At 33.7% G+C, this 24744-nt stretch overlaps 1 pseudogene; it reads right to left on the bottom strand.

Moving 5' to 3' along the window:
* Positions 1-18771: 18771 nt before the first annotated feature.
* LOC114206678 (profilin-1 pseudogene) lies at positions 18772-24473 on the bottom strand (annotated as a pseudogene).
* Positions 24474-24744: the final 271 nt, after the last annotated feature.

Below are 24744 nucleotides of genomic sequence, written 5' to 3'. Positions count from 1 at the left end.
CTTCTCCAATTGTATGGAATAGGAAAATATAAGTCCAGATTTTCTTTTTTCTATTTCTCACAGTTGTCATACAAAAGAAGGAACTTGGACAGCAACTGAATACTGAGAGGGAAATGACCTGCATTATTTTAATTTAGCCTATATACTACTGGGTTGCCATGATGTCCTCAAATTATGTTTTGTAGCACAAGATTTGACCCTGCAGAAATTTGTAACTAGCAGAGTTTTTTAAATGTTTTATTATTATTATATTTTAAAGAAACATTCATTCAAAACACTTGTTTTTCACTGAAATGTCTCAAATTTATCTCTTCAACTGACTAGCTTTTTAAAAACTATTTACATGAGAAATATACTTTACTAAGCAATACTGCTTAATATTAATATTATGAAATAGATAAATGAAGAAAGAGGAATGTTTCCATATTATGTGATGTAATTTCCATAAAATTCTTATTTTCTTGTTGCTCTATTTTTATATGTAATAGCTGTCCATATATGCAGATAATTTTCTATAATTTTTACCAGTTTTTGCTATCAGGCACATGTATTTTTTTAAATTAATTCCTATATATTTATGGTATTTGCTCTATTTGTTTTAAGTATCTTATTTTTCATTATATCTGCTAGTTATTTCTGGTGTCAAAAATGTAATTTTTTTATATTTACTTATCATTCAACAAAATGAGCTTTGAACTATATTTGTCAGTATTTTTTTGTGTATATGGACAATCATATAATATAGCAACATTAATTTTTTTCTTATTTTGCTGTCTTTATATTTTTTAGTTATTTTTCTTTCTGAGTTCCCTAAGTCTTCCAGGAAAATACTGAATAAATACCATGATAATGGCTATCTTTGTCTATTTCTTAATTTTATAGTTAATGATTCTTATACTTCCCTGCTGAATATAATATTTGCTGGAAATCTCTGAATTGACATTGATTATAAGATTGTGAGAGTTCTCATCTAATTTGCTTTTACTTATAAGTAGATGTTGTATATTATCATTGGGTTTTTTTCTCCCACATTTATTCAATTAATCATTTTTCCACCTTTATACTATTAATGTAGTACATTACAATGTAGTCAATATGCATCTATGTTTATGAACTTGTGTGATCTCAATTTCCTTATCTGGTATGGTAGGCAGCCTTTAAAATGATCTTCTATGAATTCTGGCCTCCTGGTATTCACACGCATGTGTAACCCTTGTAGACTAGACATAGTTACTCAGTTTTAATAAATAAAATACTACAAAAGGGATGGGATACCATTTTCAATATTAGCATCTACAATTATTGTGACTTCTGTCTTGATAACTCTCATGCATGCTTTCCTCTCAAGTACCTCTCTTCTCGAGACAAGCAAGCTGCTATGTTGTGAGCAGCCCTATGGAGAGAATCATTCAGCAAGAAAGAATGTCTCCTCTGCCTCCTACAATCAGCGGGGTCCTGCCAACAGCCACGTGAGTGAATTTGGAAGTGGATAGTCTTCCAGGTGAGTCTGTGGTGACTGCAGCCTAGAGGGAGATCCCAAGCCAAAACCTATCAGGTAAGCAAACTCTGAGATTGCTGACCCACAAAATAGAGAATAAATGTTTATTGTTGCAATCACTAAGATTTGGGACAACTCTTCCATCGGGTTTGAGAATTAAATTTATGCTAAAATTAAATAGTTTGAATTCCCTCTTTCTCTACTCCCTGTTGATGAGTTTATAAAAGATTAGAACTATGTCTATTGTCCGATAGAATGTAATATACATTCAAAACTATCTGACTTGTGTTTTCTTTGTGGAAAAATTTTAAATTACTGATTTAATTGTTTTTAATTATTGGAGCTATTTAGAATTATATTTCATGAGTCAGTCTTGATAATTTACATTTTTCTAGGAAAGTATACAGTTTGTCTAAGTTTATATTTTAATGGCTACCGTTATTAAAGTTATATCCTTTTATATTCTGGTATTTTTATTTGCGCTATATCTTTTCTTGAGTCAACTAAAAGTTTTATCAATTTTATTTTTCAAAGAACCACATTTTGTGAGTTTTAAAATCTTATTATATCTTGATTTTCTATGTCATTAATTTAAACTTTCTTATGCCTTTTTCCTATTTTCTCTGTATGGTATATTGGTGTTCATTTTCTAAATGCTTAAGGCATATTCTTAACTTGTTTAGTCTTTCTTCTTATTGAATATATGCACCTTAGGTGGCAAATTTCCCTCCAACTACTGCTTTATGAACATCTCACAAGTTTGATAAGCAGTTTTTTCATTATAGTAGTTTAATTTCCATTTTGATTCCATCTGAATTCAGATTTTATTTAGAAAAGTATATATGTAGATTTATGAAGGTTTATTTTTTATTCTTTTTGTGGTTTTTGATTTATAACAATTGCATTTTGGTAAAAATACTTGAATCTGTATGAAATCTGTTCTATTGGATTTGTTGGCTCATATTTTAATGCATGATTTATGCTCAATTTCATAACTGATTTGCACATGCTTAGGGAAAATATTCATTCCCTAATAGTTGGCTGAAGATTCTTTGTATCAATTGGATCACATATGTTAATTTTTTACATCTTCTATATCTTTAATAAATATATTGCTGCTCAGTAAATTACTGGATTGTATGTAAAAGTGTTCCAATACGATGACAGATTTTTCACTTTCTTACTGCAATTTTCCGATATTTAATTTGAAGATCCCTTATTAGGTTCATAAAAATATATCTATATCCTTCCAGTGAATTAAAACTTTTCCCATGATATGAATACATACTAATTTCTATTGCTTTTTGCCTTAGAATCTAGATGGTAATACAAGTATCAAATGAAATAGATATTAAAGCATGATTAATAATTAACATTTTTCTAGTACATTTTTCTGTTTTTATTTTAAGCCTTTTTCTACTTTTAAGTTTTATTGTATCTCTTGCTAATAACATATAGTTGAAGTGGGGGTGTATGTGTTCCCAGTCTGTTAATCTATGTCTTAAAAATTGAGAGTTGGGGCAGCTGGGTGGCTCAGTCGTTAAGCATCTGCCTTCAGCTCAGGTTATGATCCCAGGGTTCTGAGATCGAGCCCCGCATCGGGCTCCCTGCTGCACGGGAAGCATGCTTCTCCCACTCCCCCTGCTTGTGTTCCCTTTCTTGCTGTGCCTCTCTCTGTCAGATAAATAAAAAATATTTAAAAAAATAAAATTGCGAGTTAAATCCATTTATATTTATGGGACTACTGTTTGCCATTACTTATATCATCTTATTTCATGATTTCTATCTGATATGCTACATCTCTGGGTGTTTTTGCAGTTATTGTATAGTTTCAAACTGATTTACTTTTTCACATTCTGACCCTTAGTTCCCTTTTTTACCAGTTGGAAAATAAACATTTTATTTCTATTCTTTAAGTAGTTACCCTTGAAATGCTAACCTGAAATGTTAGTTTTACAGTATCTTCACTTAACCCGTAGATTTGTTCTCTGCTCAATATACATAAGGATCATAAGCCTCTGTAATGTCAGTCACACTCCCTCACTCCACTTACCTACTGGAATTTCCAGAATTTGATGTAATTTTAACCACAAAAACTAGACTTTATTCAAGTGATCTTTTTATATATAAATCCTTGTTTGGAATATACCTACACATTTACCAGTATATTATTTTTCTTTTTTTTTCTCTTAGATGTTTCTGAAGTCAGTTGCTTGTCAGAGCAAATTCTTTAAGAATTTTCCATACTAAGGTTCTATTGCTTGTAAATTACTCATTTTTCTTGCATCCTATTTTTCTTTAAATATGGCTTTACTTGATTCATAATTCAAGTTGACTGAGATTTTCTACAGTATTGTGATTACTCCACTATCTGAATACCTTTGATAACCTTGGGAAATCAATGTTCATCTGAATAATTTTTCTTTGTTTCTTGTTTTTGATTATTTTTAAAGTTTTCTAGAAGCCTTACAATATGACTATAAAATTTTTAGATGTGAATATTTGTGTTAACAATTTTGTTAAAACATCTGCTGTTATTTCTTTTGCTATTACTTTTCTCATATTATGTCTATTATCTCCTTTGGATCTTGATTTAGATATATTTTTGGACCTTGTCCTCTTACCCCAGTGTTTTTTGTTTCTTTGTTTGTTTTATTTCACTGTTTTTTTTTCTTTTCCAGTGGCTTTTAAATGCTTCCAATGAATTCTTTATTTAAGATATAGAAATTTCCACTTCTATATTTGTATTTGCTTTTCTTTTAGAGAATCTATTTCTTCCCTGAATTTCTCTCTTTACCATTTCTTGCCCATCTTTACATGAAATCCTTTAATATATTGTTTTAATTTATTTAACCAATAATTGCAAAACTTGGGTCATTTGTTGATGTTTCCATTTTTGTTTCCTTGTTATGCATTATACTTTTCTGTTGCTTCACACGTGTAATAATTTGTTATTTTTTACATTTTACGTCTTCTATTTTTACATTATGCTGGATACCTTAAATAGTATATTGCAGTGATTCTGGATTATGTTATCTTCTTCTAAAGAACATTCTAAAGAATGTTGACTTTTGTTCTGGCAGACAATTACATTTCTGACAGATCACCTGGATCCCATTAAAGCTTAGCTTGGACTTCATTAGTGCAGAAAATTTTCAGTTTTGCCTTTCATTTTAGAATGTTTCCTTTATTCCTGGGGCATGATCCTTACTCCTAAAATAAAACCTTACTGGTATCTCAACTAATATCAAGTTATGAACCAGTTTTGAAACTATTGCTGACAAGAACACCAGTATCTCTCTGGCACGTGAAATAATCTCCAAAGTCTTTTTTCAGCTACTAGTTCCATAGCACCTGCTCTTTTCCGGCCTTGCAGAGTCTTGTCCTACCCATGGACAGGTTAACATTGAGCTACTACCTTGGTGAAATTCCTATGCAGATTTCTAAGGCCTGTTCCCTGCAGCTCCCTCCTCTGATCCCTTGACCCTCAAGTTTCAAGAATATGAATACCTCCTCCTCTGTTCCTGTTCCACAAGTTTTTCACCAATTCCTCTTCATTATGTCCACTGTGTCCTGCCTCCCCCTGCTGTATTTTTAAATGTGCCTTTAGGTAGAAATATGAAGTAAATGTGAAGTTTATTTTCTCTGTTGCCCCTATTAAAAGGATCTCAATCCTGTGCTTTCTATTGTCCAATGTTTAGAAGTTCTCCATGTTGTAGTTTTTCCCAGATATTTCAGATTATTTTAGTATGTTATTACTTCTTATTCATTGTTTGAAATCCAACTTTTATTCCTTTAAACATAGAAAATATTTTAAAAGTTTTTTATTTCAATTCCAGTTAGTTTACCTACCATGAAATATTCATTTCAGGTGTACAACATCTGAATGATTCAACACTTGCATACATCACACAGTGCTCATCGCTCATCATGAGTGCAGTCCTTAATCCCTATCACCTATTTAAGGCATTTCCCCATCCACCTCAACAAATGGATAAAGAAGATATATATATGTGTGTATATATATATATATACACACACATATATGAATATTACTCAGCCATGGAAAATAATGAAATCTTGCCATTTGCAACAATGTAGATGGAGCTAGAGAGTATTAGGCTAAGCAAAGTAAGTCACTCAGAGAAAGACAAATACCATATGATTGCACTCATATGTGAAATTTAAGAAACAAAACATACAAGACATTATTAAAAAGCTTGGATAATAAAGAAAAAAGATTGGATAATATATAATACGGTCATCTGAATTTTTTTTGTAATTCTGGTCCTTTTGTTTATCTTTTTTTTTCTGAAAATTTGCTGATTTTTCTGACTCTTATTAAATGTGACTTGTCACTTTTGTGTTATATGTTTTTTGTTAACTGTAGTTAAATGGTTAATTTCAATTTGGGGGGGCTTCCCACAGAGAGGCACTAGCAGACCTGGATTGAGTTTGTCTTCTCCAGCAGTTAGTTATTTTTCCATGGTACTGAGGGATCGTTCACTGTAATTTAAAAATGCTCCTTTCACATTGTTGTTGCTGTTGTTTTCCAGTGAATATGAAAGGAGAATATATAAATAGTGGATATTTAGATCCCAAACCCAAGTGAAGATAAGGTAGTGACTTCAGAAAAATCACACAAATGTTTTGTTGCTGTTGCTGTTGTTGTTTTGTCTTTTTGAATTTCACCTTTTACCACTATCAGCACCATCCAAAGCTCAGTACAAGGTAGTCGCTGCCTCTACTGGGTAAGTTTTCTTTTGACTAGATTTTTTTTCTTCTCTGACTGTAGCACTTTTAGAATCTTGACTTTATATGTGCTGAGGAGGGTCTTCTAGCTAGACTCTCATCCTGAAAGTGAGGATAGTTTTTCCAGAAATACAGTCTTTGGAAGTATTATGTTACTTGGTTTTAAAGATAAACTCCAAAACCACTAGGGATTCATCACTGTGATATCTATTTGGAGTGATATCTGTGATTAGTTCTAATCTTCTAAGTGATTTTTCCTTATTTTTTGTAGGCTTTACCACTCATTAATTAATTTAAGATATGTGTGTTGGTTCTAATATTTTCATATGTTTTATGACTGAACACTGAGTGGCTATCTGAAAATTATATTTTTGGAAGAATAATTTTCTTTCCTTGTTTACTCTCTCATAAAATCCTACTTAAAATTCACAATCCAGCTATGTCTTTTTAAACCCACCTTAATTCTCTCAATTGCAGTTACTCAGATATTCCTCTTTCTTGTCAATACACTTTGCACATCCCCAAATTTTAACCACAAGTAATCAAGTACGGATAATAGTCTATCATCAGAGATAAGTTAAATATTGAAGAATTTCTAAGCACTAAAAATGTCACATGATGAACCAGTTGAGAAAACTCATTTGTCCAGCTACTAAAAAGAGAATTAAAAAAAAAGGCATAATTGGGATAGTTATTGATGAGCAAATACTAGACTTCTCTGTAGTTCATTGTGAATCAACTTGATCAAAAACAAGTTTATGAATTTGGCATAACTATGTTAGTTCAAATTTTAGATATAGTTCATTTTTTTATGTATAGCCTTTGGGGGTAATATTTTAACATTTGAATAGTGTTCAAGTTTCAAAAAGAATTAAGCAAGCTAAAATTACTGGATAGCAGATACCCCATCTTAGCCCCCCCAAAAGAAGGAATTTTTGTCCAATAGCATGCTCAAAATTTTGCAAAGAATATTTTATACATTAAAATTAAATGGTCTTTTTTAAATGTGAGACAGTTGAAAATACTAATTATCAAGTCCAAATTACAAAAATCTTCCCTTTGGCCCATATATAGTGTCAAAAATATGAGAATCTAAGAGGAAACATTGATTAAATATTCAAGGAAGTGTCTAATCTCATTAATCCAGAAGGGAAAAAAGTATGCTCAGCTGAATATACATTAGCATCATAGCAAATCTGAAGACATGTGCATATTGCAAATATCGTAAAGCCACAATAATGGAAAAGATCCTTTTGTAAATAAAGGAATTGAAAAGTAAAACATAAAGGAGGTAATTGTACTCACTAAATAGCTTGTTAAATGTTTATATTAAAAACATATTATGTATGTACTATTCTTTTTTAACTACACAATCTTTCCTCCTTGTAGATCACTCTGTATTCCTGTAACAACTTATGTCTATCTCTGTCTTCAAAGTCAACCCATAATATTAATATTTTCTATTTGCTTGCTTATTTTCTTTGCCAATTGTATGTTAGGTAAAGGCATGAACTTCACTTATCTAGTTTATTGTCATAACTTTGTGTCTGGCACAAATCCTAACAGATAAAAATGTATTAAAGGTATTTAAGACCAAAGGTATTAAAATAAATTCACTTTACGTAGGCTAAGTGAGTATGGAAAGAAAAAAAAAAGGAAAAAAACAACCAAATGAGTACAGGCAAAGACTATTTATTCAGAGCTTGCTCCAGCAAGGGAGTCAGCCTCTGTCACTTGAATTTTGACAGAAACTCAAAGACAGGCTGATGGGTAGGAAAGATTTATGAGGGAAAAAAATGGAAGTCTTCAGGTGTGTCCTGACTGGCGGCTGTTGACATGGGTATCAGCAGGCTTTTGAGAAGGGAGGTATCACATGTGTTTGGGTAGGCGTGCATATTTAGCTTTCACTAGTTGCTATGAAATTGGATTGGAAGAAGACAATTATTAGGAAACCTACCAATTATTAATCAAGTCCTGGCTATTTGAGGCTGACTGCTTCAGGGGCTATTGTTTGGTTTTGTGGAGTATTGTCTAGAGATGGTGGTCTGACTTTCTACAAGTTTGACTTATAAATAATAGGATGGCTTCCTGTACTGGTTATTGTCATAATGACTTGGTTGCCTGGGCTGGTTACTACAGACTGTGGGTGAGAGGCCTATTTTTAATATAGGATCTGGCCATTGTTTGTGTATCCAATCTCTCACAGTCTCTCTCATCTGAGAACATTAGAAAAGTTTTAAACATTAAAGAATTTAATGGACATTGTCATGATATATAATATTTCACAAAAAATAGCATTCTTCTAATATCATGTCTATAGAGAAATATAGAGATGCATAAAAATAAAGCATGAAGTCCTTCAGTGTCATCTGATCTAACTTAAACTTCAGTATACAAGCAATTTTAAAAATTTTATTTTGGACATTGATAAGATCATGAGTCTTCATAAACTTCTAAAAGTGGACCAAAATAGATAACTGAATGTTTCAGACCTAAAAGTGGAAATAGTAACTATAACTGAAGAGGGACAAAAGGCTGGACTGGTATTTATGTGTTAAATCGCATATTGAAACATACAGACAAACCCTGATATGTAATTCATTAGTTTATTATGAATCACTGCTAAGTAGCTCAAAGGACTTCAACAGATTCTAGGACAGCAGAAAACATTGGTTTAGCACAGGTTTTAATAATGACCAAACTTTAGGGATTAGTTTGGAAAATACTAGTTCTATTACTCCATTGATGTTTGGAGACCAGTGAGCAAGAAAAAACTTTTTACCTTTGGTTGTGTCACAAGTAATCATAATAATTAATATGTAAGTTGTATTTAAATACTAAGCTTCCCAGATAAGGAGAGGCAGATTTGATAACAATGACTACAGAATTAACATAAGGATAGAAAACCTTCCTAGATAACTTATAGATATTGTAGTATAAATACATCATGGCAAAAGATCAAAAGTGACTTAATTTCAACAGTATAGAAAAACAATTAGCAAATTTTAAAATGGCATTTGATTTTCAGAGGAAATTATTAGAAAACAAAAAACAAAAATAAAAAGACTTTGCCTTGATTATAGTTTATATTCATATAAGGTACATGGAATTTAAGCCACAAGAGGTAGTAATAACTTCTCCATCCTCTAACGAAAATTCCAAGCCCATTTCGTTAACCAGATATAAAACAGAAAAATTTCATTTTCAATGTGTTCTATTTGCCTTGGTTTATTTCCTTTTCCTTTGAGATGTGCCTCTTCAACTCACTGCCACGAGTCTTCTTAGAATGTTGTTCTGTGAAGCTCTAAATCATACATGTTGTTCCTAAGACTCTTCCATCAAAATATACAAACTGTCCCACTTATTCTCCCAGAGTACAGGTATTTTGTTAATATTATTCAAATTCAGTAAGGAGGCATTTTTAGGGACAAACTAATTCAAGATGCTGGCATCATAATATGACCAAACAAGATTCCTGCTATCCTGGAATCTGATAAAGCCACTTGAGCAACTTACTAATGAACCATAATAAACCAATGTAGTCCATGTCAGAGTTTATCTGTTTGTTTTTAAAGTATACTTGTAATTAGCTTAATATTTATTAACTTCATACAGTGTGCTAGCCATTTTAATAGGTGTCTTGAAAAGTTATCTCATTCATTGTTTATATCTGGAGGAATAGTAATCTCCATTTAGCAGATTATAAAACTGAGCGTCTAAAGGTTAATTGCTTTGGTAAAGGTCACACCAGCAGTAAGCAGTAAAACTGTTACTCAATCCAGTTCTTTTCTGGTCTTCTAATTCCAAAGCCAACATTCTGTATGCTATCCCTACTGGCTTGTGCTATAGATACAGGAAAGTGAGGTAATGATAAAGCTCAAACATGGCCTGGAAAGAAAATGTATTAAGACTAAAACAATATTTCCTATCATCCTTCCATAAATTTCATTGCCTTCCAGATATGGGTGAAACTTTAAACATCATGTATGTCAGTATCCTTTTTCACTTTTTGGAAATTAAACCTCGTAAGTTTATGAGTCTTTCCCAAGTTCCAAGAGCTACTATACACACAGACTAAAAACTAGGAGTCTGCTCTCTTGACAGTTTGTTCTGAAGGCCAGGAGGCCGTACTGAAATCACACCTGTGGTGGAATGATTATTATCTTAGAAAGGAGTGCACCTGTGTCATTGTAAATGCTCATTTGTTAATATAATGTCCTCTAAATTAACATAAGTATGATGGGCTGTTAGACCCAGGGTCCTTGAAATATATTTTCTTAAGTGCTTGTTTATATATTTATAAATGATCATGTGTTTAAATAAACTTAACTTGGAGAATTCCTGGAGAAGAAGCAGGAAGCCTGAAAACTTTAGTGCAATGTCTAAAAACCACATATTTTCCTCTACTCTTTCCTAAACAACTGCTGCAATGTAACTAATTTTACATAATGAAAAAGGAGAGTGTTCTTATGACAAGAAAAAGATGAGGCAGCAAGCTTTAAGCTCAGAATTAATCAAAAGTTCCTTAAATATTCAATCAAACCTGTCCCTCTTTTGTTATATTTAGTATTTTAATAAGGCATTAATGGTCAAAATTAAATTATTTTAAGGTTGGTTAGGCAGAAGCACTTAATAAGAGTAAATTTTGGTCTTGGTAAAAGGATAATGAATGCAAAGCTATATCTCTTGTCATAGTGTGGTTTCAAAAGGTGATTAAATTTTTCATAACTACAGATCCCAATGTCCTCTCCATAGAGAATCATTGAAAAGTTATACTATCATTATTATTTATGATAGTATAACTATCATACTATACATTGATGATAAATACTATCATTATTATTTTCTATAGTACCATTTGGATCCCCTATGTCTACATTATACCAAAACAATTTTGAAATGTGAAGGGTTTAGTTGACTTTTTTGTTCATATATTCAAAAACCCCAGTATGAATTGTATTTTATTCTGTTGTTTGACTGTAAGAACCAGTGACACCATTCCTGGCCACTTGAGACCATTTTCAAACACATGAAAAATAAAATTCATGCAAACTATATTAATAAAGGTATACTTTATAAATATCTATTCCTGGTATCTTTTTCTAGTATAAAACTTGAGTATATTTGCTAAAGCCCACAATATGTGACACGAAGTCACCATAAAATAATGCAGTTTATTATTATTTTGTGACCACAAAGTATAAATTGGTATTACTACATATTGTAATAGCATTTAGTCAGAGCTATTTGTAAAAGTTAGGGATGCATTTAGTTGGAAATAATAGGCATACCCATACACACTTCATTTAAACAAATTAGCGGGATTTTTATTATTATTATTATTCCCTATCATATAACAATAAATTTAAAGGAAGGCAATGTAGGGCTGGCTTAGTGGTATTATGATGTCTTCAATGTTCCAGGTACCTTCCACTGTCTTCATTCAGCATCTTCAGCGTATGCACTTCAGAAAATGGTTCTCCACTTCCAGCATCATACCTCCATTCTAGGAAAGGTAAAAAAAGAAAGGAGATGGGGAGAGCAAATGATCACAAGGCGTTAGACAGCCCACTTTTAAAGGTCTTTTCCTAAAGCCTCATGAGTGAATTATATATCTCTTGGGTAACTACTGCTAAAAGAGTCATATGGCTTTCATTGGGAACCTCAACTCAAATTGGGATTCTGTCTTTAAAGAAAAGAGAATAGATATAGGATAGGTAATTAGCAGTCTCTGCCACAGGATTCTATTGTGCTGCACAGTGGTAAAAATACTTAATATATCCAAAATACATCCATCTAACTGATTGAAAAATAAGTCAAAGCACAGATTCTTTCTCTCTCCCTAAAAGAAATAATATATAGTTATTAATATATTGCACTTATTAGTGAAACATAAATGAAGCATATTGTCTTATGAAGAGACGTTAAATGTTGAAGGAATGAAGAAACATGAATTAACAGATAACTGGGGAGGTGTATATGATATACAAAATGTTTTGGATTCTATGTGCTTATCAACAGGACCATCTTTAGGATAGAAAAAATAGGTCTTTTAAATAGAAGACACAAAATATTAAACTAGTTCTCCTTAACTAAAAAGGGGCATCTTCTGATCTACAAGTTCAAAGAGATGAAAATAATGATTTCTCATAGTTCTAGGAAAAATCATCTATATCAGTGATTGTAAGTGAATACAAAAGAGGTTTAAAACTTTTAATTAATGGGAGTTATTTAATCATGACAAGCAATACCGTAACTGATTTACATGTTTAATTGATCAACGACAGATCACTACAATGAACATTCTTCTGAAAATAAATCAATTAGTAGCTGCCTCATATTTTGGAAAGTCAGCAGATCTATGGTAGACTCACTTCAGTCAACAAAATTTTGTAGGTAATTTTAATCCCCTCCTGCCTTTGAACCAATACAAATATCTTCTAAGGCAAAAATCAACCCTGTGTTTCCTTAGCAGGCAACACAATTCCAGAACAAACACTCCTCAATCCCATATAAGTTTGGCTGGATTGTGAAGGAGAACTTTTCTATTAGGGGTTGTGGGGGGGCGATTTCTTTTTTTTCTCTCTCGTTTTCTTCTCCTTTTGAGTTCAGTCTTTGGTCAAAGCTGTAATAGAGATCATCAGGGATTGTCCAGATCTTCACTACGGTTGTTGATTCTCCTGAAGAAGGGTTTCATTGGCAGGTTTAGTTTGTAGTTCAAATGTCATTCACCATATCTTCACTGTTTTTGTCTTTGAGTCATTTGTAGAAATTCTTTGCATGGACAATGACTGCAGAGTCAGTTTAGTCTTAGAACAACAATGAGCAGCTCTGAGAAAAACAAGTATAACTCAAGATGATAGATTCAATCACAGTACATTGTTCTCTGAATGTTATTGTAAATCTGTTCACTAATGTTTTATTTAGGATTTTTGCATTTATATTAATAACAAAGTAGTATATAGTTTACCTGAGTGGAGGGGACTCCATTCTTCAGGTTTAAGTATCAGTTTCTTTTAATCTGGAACAATTTATGTAGCAATTCAGTTTTCTGGTCTTTTAAGTGTTGCTAAACATCCCCAATGAAATCATCTGAATATCCCCAACGTATCATCTGAACTTGGTAAATTTTTGTGGGGTATACTGTATAATTTTCTTCATCTCTTTTGTCAGTTTTTTGTTTAATTTTTCCCTCCACAACTATTGAATTTGAATCAAGTTTTTTCCTCAAAAATTATCCATTTCCTCTAGATTTTCAAAATTTTGTGGGTAGGTTAGTACAGCATATCTAATTTTTCTTACTTTTCTGCTATTATATTTAGTTTTCTTTTGTAACTTTTTGAATATTTGTTTTTTTCCAATTCCCTTTGCTTATGTTTGCCTATTAATTTTTTTAAATAAAGATCTTGATTTGTTAACTATATTCATTTGTTCTGCCTCACTATTTTCTGCTTTTATGTCTGATATACCCTATCTTGTCCTTCCTTTTATTTTCTTTATTTATTTTTTTATTGTTTTAAGTAGGCTCCATGCCCAGCGTGGAGCCCAATGTGGGGCTTGAACTCATGACCCTGAGATCAAGACCTGAGCTGAGATCAAGAGTCTGACAATTAACTGATGAGCCACGCAGGCATCCCTTGTCCTTCCTTTTGATTTACTTTGTACCTTTTCTATTTTATTGAGTTGGTAAGTAGTTCATACATACATTCTTTAATTTTCATTGATAGAGTATTTAAAGTATCATTTTTTTCTTCTTTCCATTGCTTTAAATATATCTTGTTGGTATTAAATGTTTATATTATTATAGTTCGCGAGTCCTACAGTTTTGGTTTGCATTTCCCCTTTCATCAAGAAGTTCTTTATTTTATTCCTTTTTTTTTTAGATAAAAGTTTTTAGATGTATTGAGGTATCATTGACAAATAAAATTTTAAGATATTTAAAGTCTACAGTATAATGATTTGAAATATGTATACATTGTGAAAGGATCCCCCATCAAGTAAATTAACATACCTAGCACCTCACATTTAATTTGGATATTTTGCTAGCATTTTTTGAGGAAAAAAAAATTTAGTGAGCCTGTTGCAAGGAAACAGCTGACAGTATTTGTGGCCAGTGGCAAAATTAGAGCTTCCGAGTGAAAATTAGAATTTTGGAAAATTTATATCTACCACTGTGAGCTTGACAACTTGCCAATATTGAAAGACTCAATACAGTCACTGGCAATATTAACAACTGTACTTTTAAAATATTAAATAGTGAACTATGTCAACATTTGGAAGATCTGCATAACTTAGCAAGCCAAGATTTTCCAAATTATCAATGCATGATGTTACAGAATCATGTGTAGTGAAAAGATTCCTTCCAAGTCTAAGACCAACCATAGGATTTTAATGTAAAAGAGGACAGAAGCTGATTGAAATGGTTTCAGATCCACTTTGCAATTAACATTTAAGAAACTACCAAGTTGCCAAGGTTTTTTTTTTTTAATTGAAGTATAATTGACATACAATGTTACATTAGTTTCAAGTGTAAGACATAGTTATTCCACAACTCTGTATGTATGTCAAGATCTCATCCTGGGGCACCTGGGTGGCTCAGTTGTTAAGCGTCTGCCTTTGGCTCAGGTCATGATCTCAGGGTCCTCGGATCAGGCCCCGCATCAGGCTCCCTGCTCAGAGGGGAGACTGTTTTTCTCTCTCCCGCTCCCCCTGCTGGTGTTCCCTCTCTCACTGTGTCTCTCTCTGTCAAATAAATAAAATCTTTAAAAAAAAAAAAATCTCATCCTTTTTTATGGCTGACTAATATTCCACCTTGTAAATATCCTACATCTTCTTTTTCCATCTGTTAATGGACACTTGGGATGTTTCCATATCTTGGCTATTGTAAGTAATGCTGCAATAAACATCGGGGTACATATATATGTACTTTTTAATTTTTTTTGAATTAGTGTTTTCATTTTCTTTGTGCAAATATTTAGCAGTAGAATTACTATACCACGTTATTTCTATTTTTAATTTTCTGAGGAACCTCCATACTGTTGTCCACAGTGGCTACACTAATTTATATTTCCACTGACTACACAAGATTTCCTATTTATCCACATCCTCACCAATACTTGTTATTCCTTATCTTTTTGAAACTAGCTATTCTGACTGGTGTACAATAATAATGCATTGTGATTTGGATTTGCATTCCCCTGATGTTTCCTGATGTTGAGCATCTTTCCATGTGTCTGTTGGCCATCTACATGGTATGTGTTCTTTGGAAAAATGTCTATTTGGTTCTCCTGCCTAGTTTTTACTAGAATTGTTTTTTTGTTGTTGTTGTTTTGTTTTTTGGTGTTAAGTTGTATAAGTTCTTTATCTATTTTGGATATTAACCCCTTATTGGATATATCATCTATGGATATCTTCTCCCATTCAGTAGATTGTGTTTTCATTTTATTGATGGCTTTAATCACTGTGCAAAAGCTTTTTATTTTGGTGTAGTACCAGTAGTTTAATTTTGTTTTATTTCTCTTGCTGCAGTAGACATAACTAGAAAAATTTTGCTAAGGCCTATGTCAAAGAGAATACTGCCTATGTTTTCTTCTAGGAGTTATATGCTTTCAGGTCTCACATTTAGGTCTTTCATCCATTTTGAGCTTATTCTTGTATATGGTGTAAGAAAGGGATCCAATTTCATTCTTTGGCACGTAGTTGTCCAGCTTTCCCATCACCATTTATTGAAGAGACTCTATTTCCCCGTTGTATTTTTTTGCCCTCTTTATTGTAAACTAATTGACCATATAAGTGTGGGATTATTTCTGGGCTCTCTATTCTGTTCCATTGATCCATGTGTCTATTTTTGTGCCAGTACCATACTGTTCTGATTATTCCAGCTCTGTACTATATCTTGAAATCTGTGATCATGTTACTTCCAGATTATTGTGGCTATTTGGAATATTTGCGGTTCTATACAGAAATTCTGTAAAAAATGCTATTGATATTTTGATATGGATTGCATTGAATCTGTAGATTGCTTTGGGTAGTATGGATATTTCAATAGTATTGATTATTCTAGTCCATAAGCATAGAGTATCCTTCCATTTGTTTGTGCCATCTTCAATTTTTTTCATCAGTGTCTTACAGTTTTCAGAGTATAGGTCTTACACCTCCTTGGTTAAGTTTATTCATAGGCATTTTATTATTTTTGGTGCAATTAGAAATGAAATTTTTTTCTTAATTTTTCTTTCTGCTACTTTATTATCAGTATATAGGAACTCAACTGATCTGTGTATTAATTTTGTATCCTGCAACATTGATGAATTCTTTTATTACTTCTAATTGTTTCTTGGTGGAGTCTTCAGGGCTTTCTATATATAGTATCATGTCATCTGCAAGTAGTGGACAGTTTTACTTCTTCCTTACTAGTGTGGATGTCTTTTATTTTTTTAATTATCTGACTGCTGTCACTGGGACTTCCAGTATTATGCTGCATTAAAGTGGGGAGTGTAGGCATCCATGTCTTCTTCCTGATCTTAGAGAAAAAGCACTCAGTGTTTCACCATTGAATAAGTTAGCAGTGGGATTTTTATGTGATCTTTATTATGTTGAGGTATGTTCCCACTAAACCAACTTTGTTGAGAGTTTTTATCATGAATGGATGTTGCATTTTATCAAATGCTTTGTCTTCATCTATTGAGATGGCCACAAGATTTTTATCCTTTATTTTATTAATGTCGTGTATCCTGCTTGATTTGAACTATCTTTGCATTCCCAGAATATATTCTACTTGATTGTGGTGACTGATCCATTTAATGTATTGTTGAATGTAGTTTGCTCTATTTTGTTGAAAATTTTCACATCTATTGTTCATCAGGGATATTGGCCAGTAGTTTTCTTTTTTTTAGTGTCTTTGTCTTATTTTGGTATCAGGGTAATGCTGGCTTTGTAGAATGTATTTGGAATCTTTCCTTCCTTTTCTTTTCTTTTTTCTTTTTTTTTTTGGAATGGTTTTGGAATAATGGGTATTAACTCTTCTTTTAATATCTAGTAGAATTCACCTGTGAAGCCATCTGGCCCTAGACTTGTTTGTTGGGAGATTTTTTTTTTTATTACCAACTCAATTTTGTTACTAGTAATTTGTTCAGATTTTCTATTTCTTCCTGATTCAGTTTGAAATACTGTATATTTCTAGAAATTTACCCATTTCTTCTAGGTTGCCCAATTTGTTGGCATATAATTTTTCATACTCTCTTATAATCCTTTGTATTTCTTTGGTGTCAATTGCTATTTTTTTATGGCTGACTTTATTCATTTCTATCCTCTTTTTTCTTTGATGAGTCTGGTTTATCACTTTTGTTCATCTTTTCAAAGAAACATCTCTTGGTTTCATTGATCTTTTCTATATTTTCTTTGAGTTTCTCTTTCATTTATTTCTGCTCTGATCTTTTATTTAAATCCTACTAACTTTGGGTTTTGTTTGTTATTCTACTGCTAGTTTCTTGCAGCAAAGGTTAGGTTGTTTGAAACTTTTCTTTTTTCTTGAGGTAGGCCTGTATCACTATAAACCTCCCTCTTAGAACTACTTTGGCTGTGTCCCAAATAATTTGGAGCATAGTCTTTTCATTTCCATTTATCTCCATGTTTTGTTGGTTTTTTTTTTTTTTGTTTCCTCTTTGATTTCTTCATTAACCCATTGGATGTTTAGTAGTATTTTGTTTGGCCTTCAGATGTTTGTGTTTTCTTAGTTTTTTTTCTTATAATTAATTTATAGTTTAATGCCACTGTAGTTGTAAAAGATGCTTGCTATGATTTCAGTCTCCTTAAATTTATTGAGACTTGTTTTGTAGCCTAACATATGATCCATCATGAAGAATGTTCTATGTGCACTTGAAAAAAAATATGTATTCTGCTGGTTTTTGATGAAATATTCTGTGTATATGTCTTGAGTCCATCCTGTCTAATGTGTTGTTCAAAGCCACTGTTTCCTGTTTGATTTCCTGTCTGAATAATCTACTTATTGTTGTAAGTCAGGTGTTAAAGTCTCCTACTATTATTGTATTACTGTCAATTTCTCCCTCTATACGTATTAATATTTGTTTTATGTATTTTGATGTTCCAATGTTGAATGAAAAGAAATTTACAATTGTTATAACCTCTTGTTATAACTTCTCTTGTAGGTAGCATATAACTTTTTAAATCCATTCTGTCCCCTTATATCTTTTGATTAGAAGATGTAAACCATTTACATTTATTTTTTTATTCATTTATTTATTTTTGGTTAATAGAATCTTTTATATTCAGGGAGGGGAACACCAAAAATCAAAAATGTTTTCCAACCACACACAGGAGGGTTATGGGTAGGGGGAAGTGTCTGTCCATCCAGCTCCAGCCCCCAGCCCATGTGGTTTGGGCAGCAATAACTGGTATGGGATATGGGATAATGGCCCCCAAAATCAAAAAGGGGTATGTGTATGTTTGGGGAGGAGAAGGGTGTAAAAGCAGTGGGGAGTGGTGGGGGAAATTGACAGACCAGGTCAGTACTGGGAATACCACAGGTGGGAAGCCATTTCATAACATTTCTTGTTGATCATTCCACTGTGGACACCTTCTTTGTCCATTAGAGTCATGGTGACTTAGCAGTCATAATGACAGTGATATTAAAAATGGGAGCTCCACCAGGGATGACTGCCCAGATGGAGGGTGAATCCTTATAGCCTATAATAGCCAAATGCTGACAGGTCCCATCCACCATGAAGTTGATATAGGCATTTCACCCAGCCACAGCACTGCTAATGGAGCTGCTTTCAGCACTACTGCTGAGCCATGGGCTAGGCTCTGGGGCTTCAGGCTGTTGGACCAAACCATTTACATTTAAAACAATTATTCATTTCTCCCTTCCTACTATCTTCTTTTTTTTTTTTTAACATATAATGTATTATTTATTTCAGAGGTACAGGTCTGTGATTCAACAATCTTACACACTTCACAGGCTCACCATAGCATATACCCTCCCCAATGTCCATCACCCAGCCACCCCATTTCTCCCATCCCCCACCACTCCAGCAACCCTCAGTTTGTTTCCTGAGATTAAGAATTCCTCATATCAGTGAGATCATATGATATATGTCTTTCTCTGATTGACTTATTTCGCTCAGCATAATACCCTCCAGTTCCATCCATATCTTTGCAAATGGCGAGATTTCATTCCTTTTGATGGCTGCCTAATATTCCATTGTGTACATATATATATATATATATATATATATATATATATATATATATATATATATACATCTTCTTTATCCATTCACCTGTCGATGGACAGATGAATGGATCTTTCCATAGTTTGGCTATTGTGGACATTGCTGCTATAAACATCGGGGTGCACATACCCCTTCAGATCTCTACATTTGTATCTTTGGGGTAAATACCCAGTAGTACAATTGCGGGGTAGTATGGTAGCTCTATTTTCAACTTTTTGAGGAACCTCCATACTGTTTTCCAGAGGGGCTGCACCAGCTTTGCATTCCTACCAACAGTGTAGGAGGGTGATTAACATAACATAATAAAATAAAAAATAATAAAATAAAACAATTGTTGATAGGTATGTAGTTATTGCCATTTTGATTGTTTTCTGGTTGTTTTGTACTTCTCTGTTCCTTTCTTCTCTTGCTCTCTTTCCTTGTGATTGATGACTTTCTTTAGTATTATGCTTGGCTTTCTTTATCTTTATTTTTTATGTATCTCTTATAGCCTTTTTGTTTGTGGTAGCGTGAAGTTCATACATGATATCCTAAGAGTATAACAGTCTAAGTTGATTGTTACTTAAGCTCAAACACATTCTAAAAGAACTTCATTTTCACTACCCCCTCCAAAGTTTATGCATATGTTGTCATATTTTACATATTTTGATTTTGTGAGTTCCCTTAACTTATAGATAAATTTGATTTTACTATTTTTATCTTTTAACCTTCATAATAGCTTTATAAGTGATTCTTCTACTGCCTTTACTGTATATTTGCTTTTACTCATGAAATTTTTTCCTTTAATTTTTACTTCTCATAAATTTGATGAAATGATCTTGTATATTGTCATCTCCTGTGTAGACTGTGTGCACCTCGTGACTTTGGCTGGCTGGCTGGCACTGTGGCTATTGTGGGCTGGTGGTCCTGGGGCGCTCTGTGTTAGGGCTGGAACTGAAGTGGGCATGGGCTAGGACAGTCCTAAGACTCTGCAAAGGGCACCCTCACCAGACACCTGAAGCCAAAGTGGTTGCAAGCCAGGGTGTCCTGGGACTCTTTGTGCAGAGGTCAACCTGGCCAGATAGCTGAAGCTGAAGTAGAAGTAGATGCAAGGCAGGGTTTCTTGGGTTGCTTCACGTACAAGACCCACTGATGATGTGACTGGGGCTGAAGTGGGTATCAGCCAGGGGGTCATAGGGTGCTTTGCAGAAGGGTTGCCTTGATGGGGTGGCTGGAACCAAGATGAGTGTGAGTGTGGGCTGGAGGGCGGGAGGTGGGTCTCAGGGCACTCTGTGCAGGAGGCACCCTGGCAGAGCAGCTAGAACCAAAGTAGTATGGGCCTGTATGTTATAGGGTGCTTTGTGCCTGTGTCACCTTGGCAAGACAACTGGTGCTATAGTGAGCACTGACCAGGGGTGTCCTGGTGTATGCTGCTTTGGGGCTGCCTTGGTAGGATGGCTGGGGCTGGTATAGGTCAGGAGCCAGGGCTCACTAAGGCAGTAGTCCAGCTAGGGTGCCCAGACCTTGCTCCTGTCCATGCTATCAAGGTGCAGGCAAACATAAACCATTGCACTCACTAGCCCATCAGACCTGGAAAGAGTTCTAGCAGTTCCCAGCTGTTTGGCAAAGTTCTAGGGCTGGTTCCTTTATATTCTAGCTGTCCTTTTTAACCTCAGCTCTTTTTGTGTGCCCCAGACCAGATAAAACTGCTTATAGTCCCAGGTACTATCTCTCCCCACTGCAGTTCACAGCATCAGAAGTGGAAGTTCCCTTTGTAACTGTGTCTCCGTGTCTCCATCTCTCTTGCCATTCTCTGTGTGGTCTTTCTATCTTTTGTTGTGCAAAAGCCATGCATTTAGCCCTCAGTTCTTCTTCAGAAGGAATTGCTCTATAAGTAGATGTACATTTGGTATGTCCACGGGGGAGATAAGTTGAGGGTCTTCCTACATCTCCATCTTGGACCAGAACTCCCCATCCAAAAATATTTTATTTTTATTTTTTATTTTTTTAAAGCTTTTATTTATTTATTTGACAGAGAGAGACACAGCAAGAGAGGGAACACAAGCAGGGGGAGTGGGAGAGGGAGAAGCAGGCCTCCTGGCCGAGCAGGAAGCCCGATGCGGGGCTCAATCCCAGGACCCTGGGATCATGACCTGAGCCGAAGGCAGACGCTTAACGACTGAGCCACCCAGGCGCCCCTTATTTTTATTTTTATTATTATTCTTAGAGAGGGAAAGAAGGAGAGGCAGGGGGAGGAATGGAGGGAGAGAGAGAAAGAGAGAACCCTAAGCAGGCTCTGTGCCCAGCACAGAGCCCTATGTGGGACTCCATCTCACAATAGTATTTTATTTTATTTTATTTTATTTTATTTTATTTTATTTTATTTTATTTATGTTATGTTAATCACCATACATCATTAGTTTTTGATGTAGTGTTCCATGACTCATTGTTTGCGTATAACACCCAGTGCTCCATGCAGTACGTGCCCTTTATAATACCCATCACCAGGCTAACCCATCTCCCCACCTCCTGCCCTCTAGAACCCTCAGTTTGTTTCTCAGAATCCATAGTCTCTCATGGTTCGTCTCCCCCTCCGATTTCCCCCTCAGTAGTATTTTAATAGGTAGCTTTCAAATTTCTCAGTAAAAAGATCTTTCTGAATTTTTACTTTATTAATTTCTCATTTTACATTTTTATCAGGGAGTGTTTGTAACTTTTCTATAGCATAGAGTTTAATATTATTTCAAAATGTATTATATAGGCAAATTTTTTGTCAGGGTTCTATGTGTACTTGAGCAGAAGATATATTCTCTCTTATAGGGTGTAATATTTGAGACACCACCTTAAAATCTACTTTAAGGATATGCCATTGATGACTTTATGTCCATATTGTTTGGTTCACGTGACCTGTATTTAACTGTGAGTTAAGTCCCTATTAGTGTATTTCTGTTTATTTCTTCTTGAATCTCCTATTTCTTCTTGAATTTCCTGTTTCTGTTTATGATTATTACTACCTTGAGTATAGATATTCAGAATTCTCATATGTTATTGTGAATTGGGGCTTTCAGAATCTCAAGTTGTCTTATTTGACATATTTCTTTTTTATCCTGAATTTCTGAGTTTGATATCTAGAATGCAACCTCTAATTTCTTGATGTTTAAATATTTTTCCAGCACACATTTGCCCTTTTATTTTTAGGCTTCATGAGTCCTTTAATCATAGGTAGGTCTCTGTGTTGTATACAACACAAAGCTGAATTTTGTGTGCCAACTTGCAAATCTTTTTAATAAGTAAGTGAAATTCATTTACATTTATTTGTATGATTTATATATTTTGTCCCAACTCTGACATTTTATTGTGTTAATTTATGTATGCATATGTAAGTATTACCTGGTCTAATTCCTTAGCTTTCTTTTTAATTCCTTTTGATGTGTAGATTGGTATTACTGTATTATTTATTTTACATTCTTTTGCTTTCTTTTGTTTTTCTTCCAGGCACTCTAATTATATGTATTATAGATTTTCTTAGCCCTATACTATGTATGAATGTCTTTTTTCCTGACATTTGTACTCTTCTCTATTTCATCCTCATATTCCCATGGATTTTCAAGCACCTCTTCAATGTCCTTCATTAAATTTAAGTGAGCATATTGTCTCTTTGGTGGTTGTATGTTTCTTCAACATTTTTCCTGAGTTTGATTAATTCTTGTTTTATATTATTCTGGGTTTTCTTATACATTTATGTTCTGTTTTTGAACTTCTGATTCAAGACATTTATATTTGAAAATTCTTGTTGAAATATATTTTATTCAGGTTAGAATGCTGTGATGTAGTTTTCTTCAGTCTTATGTTCATGACTGGGGGGAGATTTTCATAATTTGAAAAATTTTTATTCTAGTTTTCTAGTTTTCTTCTCTCTGGAGCATCGTATGAATGTTTTCTACCTTCTGTTCATTTCCTAATTCCATTTCCCTTTGGAGGAGCTATAACAGGTGTGTGCACTCAGGAGCAAGTATGGAAGTCTAATAAAGTTTTCTAGTTCAAGACTGCCTTCTTCCATTGCTGTAGTAAATTGCAGTTTATTTACAGTGTTCTTTCACTTGGGGGTGGAGGAGGATAAGTTCAACAACAGTACCCAAATATGTCCACGTCATAATCACCCCAGAACCTATATTACCTTATATGGAAAAGGGTTTTGTGATTAAGGCCCTTTGAGGTGGGAAGATTATCTTGGGTTATGAGTTGATCCAATGTAATCACAATGGTTCTTGTAAGAGTGACACAGGAGGAATCAGAGATAGAAAGAAATATGATGATGGAAGGAGATTTTTTTAGTGATGCACTTTGAAAATGAGGAAAGGGTTTGCAAGCTAAGGCCACTGGCAGCTACTAGAAGCTTAAAATGGCAAGAGACAGATTCTCCCGTAAAGCCTCCAGAAAAAAAAAAAAAGTCTTATAATACTTTTGGCTAACCCCTTGACTTTAGCGTAGTGAAAATGTTTTCAGACTTCTAGTCTCAAGAACTATAAGAAAAAAGACTTGTGTTATTTTAAGCCACCAAGTTATGATAATTTGTTACAGTACCAATACAGTGGGAAATTAATAAAGGGTGTGACTTATAAATATGTAGTCTTCTGTGTTTCAGCAGGATAATTTCTTTTCCTGTTTTCTTCTTTATCCTTACAACCAAATCTCCAAAAGATGCTTCCTCCTTCCAAGTTATCCCCTATTCCATAGAATTGGTGCCATACAGTACTGTTCCCTTGGGCCCCACAACATTTAACCCTCTTCCTTCTGATTTCCTAAGGACAGAATCAATCTATGTGACATCAGATTTGTTCTCAGTATTTACCATTGAGGATGGGATTTGTTTTTCTGAATGAATGTACCTGTGATTCACCACACCTAGGTGTGGGATCTGGAGCTTTTTCTGGTGAATTGGGGTGTTTATTTTTCATGTGGACAGGTAGTTTGAAGTTCACAGAGTTCTCCATCTTGTAGTTATGCTAAAGATCCGAGTTATGATTTTTTTGGTGGGGGAGATTTTAATTTAGGTTATTACCATTATTCTGTGATATACCAGAAATCTAGGCAGAATCTACATATTGCTTCATATGAATGATGAGGATTTTGCTATATTAAATGAGAATTTATATATACATATATGTATAATTTTGTTATTGGTTATAATTGAAAGTGGTATACTTGGATCTCCATCTCCATAATACGAAAAGTTCTTTCTGCTTAATACTTGGTCAGATAAGA

Source organism: Eumetopias jubatus, unplaced genomic scaffold (assembly GCF_037043125.1).
Source record: "Eumetopias jubatus isolate StellerSeaLion01/CBP00866 unplaced genomic scaffold, mEumJub1_p1.0 scaffold_2, whole genome shotgun sequence".
Lineage (NCBI taxonomy): Eukaryota > Metazoa > Chordata > Mammalia > Carnivora > Otariidae > Eumetopias > Eumetopias jubatus.
Note: the sequence above shows the minus strand (reverse complement) of the source record. Positions and strands in the feature narration are given on the sequence as shown.